The following is a 5,573-nucleotide window of genomic DNA, read 5'->3' on the forward strand; positions in this document are numbered from 1 at the left end:
GGGCCTGGCGTGGGGTGGGGCCTTGTGGGGCGGGGCCTGGCGGGCCAGCAGCTGCCCCCCTCCTTCCACTACCTGTCTCCGCATTTCCTTCCAACTGCTGAGTCCACGGGAGGATTTTACTTTAAATGTGCCAACACTCTCCCTAACTGTGCCCCTTCTTCTTGGAGGTGGTAGAAAACTCCTAACTGGGGTCAGGGCTACAGCTCGGTGGCAGCGCGCTCGTCTAGCGTGTGCAAGGCACTGGGTCTGATCCTCAGCACCACATAAGATAAATAAATAAACAAGTAAAGGCATTTTGCCCACTTACAACTACAAATAAATAAATAGACAGATAGATAAATAAAAGGAAACCCCTGACCGTGCCACTCCAGGATAATGGTCCTGGCTTAAAAGCCTCCCTGGGGCCCGTCCAGGCCAGCTCCAGACTTGGCCTCCGTCAGGGCTGCTCTCCCTCCCCTCCCCTCCTGGCTGACCCCAGGCCTGGTGCTGGAATCACTTTTGAAACATGGGGAGTGAGCCGTAAAGCCCCGCGCTGCCCTGCTGCGGACCCTGCGCTTCCCCAGGTGAGGATGGGCTGGGCTCTCCACACACTGCATCCTCGGCAGGAGCCCAGGGCCACCGGTCGCTCAGCTCCCAGGGGCTTGACAGGAGTGACTCTTGGGCTGGGCGCCAGCGTTGGCTGATTTCACAGATGGAGAACGTGAGGCTCTGGAGGGTAAAACCCTCAGGCCTGGAAGTGGCAGAGCCAGGATCTGAACTTGCTGTGAAGCAGGGTGAGGAGCCGGCACAGAGGAGGCCATGTCTGTCGGGTTTTCTCGACATTGGCACATGAACTTGGATACTCTGGGGCATCCTCAGCTCTGTAGGCCGGCCAGCAGCATCCCTGACCTCTCCCTCCCAGAGGCCAGCAGCCCCTCAGCCCTAGGTGTGACTGTCACAAATGTGTCCAAACATTGCCCAGGGCTCCCAGGGGGTGAGACTGCCAGGGCTGAGACCCCCTGGTGGTGGTGCTGGGGCTTCCCAGACACACCAGTGAGGAAGATGGCGGGAAGGAGTGCATCCTGATCTGTTTTGTTTTGCAAATGCTAAGCTATTTCTTGGCATAGAGATGCACTCCATGGTTTAACTGAGTACCTACTCCATGCCTGGACTGAACCCAGGGGCACTTTACCACTGAGCCACATCCCCAGCCCTTTTTCTTTTTTTTTTTTCATTTAGAGAAAGGACTTGCTAAATTGCTGAGGCTGGCCTCTGACTCGTGAGTGATCCTCCTGTCTCAGCCTCCCACATTGCTGGGATCACAGACGTCACCACCTGCCCGGAGGTTTGAGGACCTACCCCAGGCCTGCAGCTGGTCTGGGAGCTGGGGAGATACATCGAACAAAACTCCTGCTCTCCCAGAGGAAAAGACAGGAAGTGAACAAGCAAATAAGCACATGGTGTCAAGTGGCGATAAGTGCCACGAAAGAACAAGCTGAGGGACATGGGGTGCTGTCCTCCGAGGGCCATGAGCCTCCGGCCAGGGCTCCCCGCGACACTCACTCCCCTGGCACCAGGTCCGCCCCAACAGCAGGTGTGGCCAGCCGTCCCCAAGACCGGGCTTTGTGGTGGGGGTTCTTTCTCTCTCTCCCTCTCATCCAGCGGCTGCCCAGCCCCCAGCGCCACAGCTGGACGGTCAGGGCCTCCCCCAGCATCTGCTCAGGGTGCTCATCAGTCCAGGCTGGCCCCAGGCCCAGGGCGCCTCCGTCACACGGGTGGGGTGCTCAGCTGGAAGGGGCTTTGCGGGGCCCAGGAGGACAACCCGAGCTCGCTCAGAGGCTCATGGTGCCACGGAAACAGTCACAGGGACCCGGGCGGCTGGAGGGAATGTTCTGGACTCTGCCAAGGGCCTGGCAGGAGGGAGAGGCCTGGAGACAGCTGGGTGCTCAGGTCTTCTGCAGCCACCTGGAGCCCGGCTGCCTCCCATGCACCTTGTTTCCTCAGCAAAGCGGCCAGCGTGGGGCGGGGGCCCTGCTCCCCACACCCCCTCCTCTGTGTCGGCAGAACAAGGGAACATACGGGATGAGATGCCACTCACCTCCCATAGATACCCCAACCTGGGATTTCCTGGGGAACACCCGGCCACAGCAGCTGCCAGCCTCAGAAGCACTTGTCCCTCCCTGGGCCGCAGTCCCCACGTCCCCCCACTCTCTCCTTGGCACCCCCTTCCCTACTTGTCAGACCTAGAGGCCCTGGGAGGCCAGCACAGGGCAGGGCAGGGCAGGGCAGGCCTCAACTCTGCAGGGGAGGCAGAGACAGGGAAGGGGGCAGGACACATGCAGGTCTCAAGCCAGAAAGATTGGGGTGACAATGGGCCTTGGGGGGCTGAGATGTGTCCCGTGAGGCAATGGGCACGAGTCCCACCAGGGGAGCAGGCATCCCGGAGCCGGGGCTGAGCTGCGGAGAAAGCCGGGTGCTGTCCTCCGGATACCCAGCCCGTCCACCAACACGGAGTCAGATGACGGTGACCAGCCACAGACCGCGGCTATGACTGCCAGGGCCAGGGCGGCCAGTGGGGGGACGGCTGGCGGCACCAGGCTTCCTTGGGGATGAAGGGAAAGTTCTGGAACCAGAAATTGGTGGTGGCTGCTCAGGGTTGTGCATGGACCAAATGCCACTCACACCCACCTCAGATGGTCAAAGGGCAAATTTGTGTGACTTGCATTTTATTTTATTTATTTATTTATTTATTTATTATCAGTTGTTCAAAACATGACAAAGCTCTTGACATATCATATTTCATACATTTGATTCAAGCAGATTATGAACTCCCATTTTTATTGCAGATTCACACCGGCTCCACATCCACTTTTTTACCTACTGCCATACTAGTGCCTGTTGTGTTCTGCTGCCTGCGCTTCCTATCCTCTACTATCCCCCTCCCCTCCCCTCCCCTCTTCTCTCTCTACCCCATCTACTGCAATTCATTTCTCTCCCTTGTTTTTTTCCCCTTTCCCCTCACTTCCTCTTATATGTAATTTTGTATAACCATGAGGGTCTCCTTCCATTTCCATGCAATTTCCCTTCTCTCTCCCTTTCCCTCCCATCTCTCATCCCTGTTTAATGTTAATCTTCTTCTCTTGCTCTTCCTCCCTGCTCTGTTCATAGTTCCTCTCCTTATATCAAAGATGACATTTGGCATTTGTTTTTTAGGGATTGGCTAGCTTCACTTAGCATAATCTGCTCTAGTGCCATCCATTTCCCTGCAAGTGACATGTATTTTATCACAATAAAATGTTTAAAAAAGGTAGCTGATCTCCAGCCTGGGGCAGGCCTCGCTCAACCACTCCGCCCCACTGGCTGCCGTGACTCATTTTGGTTTTCTTGTAAATGAGAAAACACATCTCTGCGTCCTAAACGCAGCTAGTTTGCAATTGTTCACCACGTGGACTCCACGGGGAGGTGGATAATAGGAGGCATCCTTCCTGGGGAGACCGAGTCTCAGAACTCGCGCCTCCTGTGTGCACGAGCTGTTCTCCAGCCACCTCCGCGTTCACGTTCACTCACCAGCACCTGGGACCCAGCGTGCCTCTGGGGGGAGGCTCTGTGACCGGCCCTGAAGCAGGCGAGAGCAGGTGCTGGAGTTGCCATAGCAACCCCCATCTGGTCGGGATGCAGGAACCGGCTTCTGTCTCTAACTATGGTGATTTGGAAGAGCCTCCTCTCCACCCATTCAACAGATATGAAAAGCAGCATCCAGCGGGGACCCACTCAGATGCTTCCAGGACCCAGTGACCCAGCAGAAGGACGGAGTCAGCTCAGTGGATCCCTGGGGCACCCCATCTGTTCAGGCAGCCATAACTCAGGCCTGGCCTCGGGGTACTCTGCGGGAACATAAGGTCTTCACATTTGCCACATAGACACCAAAAAGAGTGGAGAGCTGGATTTTTATGTGAAAACTTTCCATTTTTAAACATCTAGAACCAATTCAAAATTTGAGGTGGGGCCTCCGGGCACAGCTCCACAGGTTGCACCCTGCAGTACTTCGGGACACCAGTTTCGTGTCAGTTGTCCTGCATGACGCTGTGCAGCTCACCTGTACCGTCCTGACTCCGTTCCTGCCTGGCTTTTGGCTGACTCTTTGGCCATCTGTGCTTTCTTTCTTTCTTTCTTTCTTTTTTTTTTTTTTTTTTTTTTTTTGTGCTGGAGATTGGACCCCAGGGCGCTCTATCCCTAACATCTCCAGCCCTTTTTATTTTGAGACGTGGTTTCATGACGTCCAGGGACAGCCCTGGACTCCTGTGCCAGCAGTCCTCCTGCCTCAGCCTCCGCCTCCTGGGTAGGGTGCCTCCACGCCCAGCAGAACAGGTGCACCTGACACCAGGTTCCCATCCCAGGTGAGCAACGGGACGTGCCTCCCTCTGGTTGCTGGGAGTTTGTTTAAAAAAGCACCTCGACACCTGAGTTCCTCACGACGGGAAAACAGGAGGAAACCCAGCAAACTCCCTCCCCCGACATCACGACGCCAGGAATCCACCGCACGTGCCCCTGTTGGCTCCTTTACACACGAGCGAAGCCCGACAGGCTCAAGCAGAGCCCCCACCCCCAGGCAGGACCCTCGCTGCCTCTGCAGCCTCCCAGGAGGCACAGCGGGCCTCCACTGTCTGTGCTCAGATGCACACGTTCAGCCACCTGCTCAGGGAGCCGCCTTCATGCTTCAGGTTTACAGAGGAATCACTGCCTCTCGCCTGAGTGCCCCACAGGTGGCTTGGTACCCTCGGGGTGACATCAGACGTGGGAACTGCTGGGGACGCACCAAGGAGCAAAGAAAGACACATAGTGTCTGCCCGAGTTACCATAAAGGGCCCCTCTCCTCCCTGCCCACCCCGCAGGGCAGCTCTCCTGGACCGTCCTTGGCGGGGCAGAAGGAACAGCTCCCTTCGGGCTCCTGACCCGACCTGCCCTGGGGAGAGCCTGCTCCAGCCCAGCCCTGGAGCCCAGCCGCCCCTCCACAGCCCTCCCAAGGTATCTCCAGACTCCTCAGAGACCATATGGGGGCCGGGGGTGGAGGAGCGGGGCAGGTGCACAGGACAGTGGCCACTCAGGGCGGGGCGGGGGCTGGTCACCCTCCAAGCCCAATTCCAGGATGAACTTTAACCTATTATGTCAGCAAAGACCCATTTCAAGGCCGTGCGGACCTGACCCGGCCCGAGCAGGCCCAGGGTCTGTGTGGCTGGGGGAGCTGGGTGGGGCCTGCTGGTCCCTGCAGGTGGGACCTCCAGGGAGACCCGCCCCAGCCTTTTGCTGGAGCTTCTGCCTCGGGCGAGGCCCAGCCCAGGGACGGGGCGAGATGGGAGCCTCTTTGCCAAAACCCGACCCATCTTGGACCCTCTTCTGGGGTGTCCTCAAGAGCCTGGAAGCTCCGGGGAGAGGCCGCTGCCTCCAGGGACCTCCTTGGGCCCCTCACGGTGGCAGGAAGGTGACACCACCCTGCAGGGGCGTAGGCAGGGGGGGGAGCCACTGGAGGGGCGAGGGGTGAGTTCCGGTCCGTGGCCACAGTGCACGGCCACAGCTGTGCCCCCGACATGTCAGAT

This window comes from Ictidomys tridecemlineatus, chromosome 15 (genome assembly GCF_052094955.1).
Source record: "Ictidomys tridecemlineatus isolate mIctTri1 chromosome 15, mIctTri1.hap1, whole genome shotgun sequence".
Classification (NCBI taxonomy): Eukaryota; Metazoa; Chordata; class Mammalia; order Rodentia; family Sciuridae; genus Ictidomys; species Ictidomys tridecemlineatus.